Raw genomic sequence first — 2,118 nt, 5'->3', positions numbered from 1 at the left:
AATTTCTCATCAGACAAAAAACAATAAACTTTAAAATTATCATCCATTTATTTGAACGAAAACTTCGCTGATATTCATTTTAGTGTTATCGTCTATTACCAAAAATTTTTGATCAAAAATTTTCTTGATTTGCAAAAATTTTGATCAACAGTTAGCACTATCGTATTTTCTTTACAAGTTTGATTTGGTTTAACCTTTAAAAGTTTAAATTTGTTTCATCGCACGTTAGTTTTACAGAATTGGAGCCCATCTGCATTCTGTGTGAACATATTGACCTATTAAAACATTCTTAAAAAGCATATTTGGAATTAGAAAAGATCTTCTAAAATTGTGTTATTTTCTACTGCATATTCCAAAACTGGTGCTGCAACCTAACTGTTTTCAGTTTTTTTTCTTCTCGCTTTTTTAATACGATATTTATTTGAAACGTTTATATACGAGCAATTTGTTGCTCGTATTTTGTTCTCTACTACTGGAGCGCAGAAAACCGATCTATACTTAAGCATATTTAAGCATTGTATTAATTTTCAGCTATCAATTACAGTAGATGAGAATTGTGACACTCAGTTGATTCATATAAGTATTTGGAGATATAAAAATTTTATAACCTCTTTCAATATTTTGAAAAAGACATGTTAGCATGAGTTTAGCTTGCGCTACCATCCGCATGTTTTCTCATAAGCACTAAACTGAAAATCTGTCTATATAGTCAAAACTTTTTGGTGGAGAAATTTTCGATCACATAAATGTATTTTCTAAGAATGATCTTGTTTGTTGTCAATTTTCTTTGTTCAAAAATTTAACTCACGTCTTCAAAAAAAGTGCTTGAACTTAGTCCGATCAGTATGACAGTCTATTCGTTTCTTATGTGGTAGCGTTAAGTGGTTTGGTAGCGACGCAAAATTTTGAGAATTGCACATCATCTCAAAATTACACCATTTTATTTTAAAAATTACTGGTGAAGTAATTTTTTCTGCTATATGTTAGTTTGACAGAAAGCGTGCTTTTAAAAGTTTCTTTATTTTCATTTTACCACTATGAAATTAGTGCTATCGTCAACAAAGATCAGTGGACTTTGTAAAACAAATTCAATTACGTGGGAAATTATTTCGCTTTCTATTTTTTTCAGGTATCTTGGGCTCCAAACAAAACACATCTTCTATAAGCACAATTGACATTTTAGAATTTCTTTTCTGATTCACTGCTGATAGAAATTCAAACATAGCTTCAATAGTAACCTGACATCTGTCAATTTGACATGAATGATTGCATGATTTCAACAAGAGGTATTCCGTGCTAGATATTGCTTTTTGCGACAAACTTTTTATAGTTTTCTTGAGTTCTTGGTCTTTTCAGTTTTTGACGTGACAGTTATGGATAACTTTTTAATTACAAGATTTCTGGTCTTTTCAAACAACTTTTCAACTCATTTCGAGCTTTGCTATGTCGTCATGGAGGTTCATATTTTATTGTTAATTTTTTTCGTTTTGACAAGCAGTAAGCCACCGTAGTATAAGTTTTTACTAAATTCTTCATTTTAAAACTGATTATTTATAACAATAGAAGTAAGAATTCATTTTTCGCAGTAAAATTTTTTTCTGCGCATATTTCATTTGCGCCCTAAGTGAATGTGTTAAAAATTCTATTGGAATTGAGTAACCTCGCGTTTGAGTACGAATTAACCAGAGTTGACCATACACAGTTTTAAAAAATTTTTGATGAAATTTTCTCTTATTTTAGATGATGTTTTTTACAGTTGATTAATGTCGACACATTTCAGCTGGCTTGGCACCGGATAAAATTAGATGGAAGCATTTCAGTGTTTTGAATTTTATATTGCATTTTAAATCAGCTTTTCTCGCAAAAAGTCGATTTTTGGTCTCATGTGTTTTTTGTTGTTCCAAAAAAGTTGATTTAAATGTTTGGCCTAAAGTATCGGCAAGTCCATGAAAAAGTCTTGTTTTCGTTTCAAATTTATTTTTTTGTTGTTTTCTTTGAGATAACATTCAATAAAATATCACCGTCGTTGTCATAGAATAATTGATTAACCTTGTCCAGAGGGTTCTTACTTTTTGAACCCTCTCTACTATGGTTGATACTCTGGGAATTTGACGGAAA

This window comes from Convolutriloba macropyga, chromosome 8, assembly GCF_964194025.1.
Source record: "Convolutriloba macropyga chromosome 8, txConMacr16.3, whole genome shotgun sequence".
Lineage (NCBI taxonomy): Eukaryota > Metazoa > Xenacoelomorpha > Acoela > Convolutidae > Convolutriloba > Convolutriloba macropyga.
Note: the sequence above shows the minus strand (reverse complement) of the source record.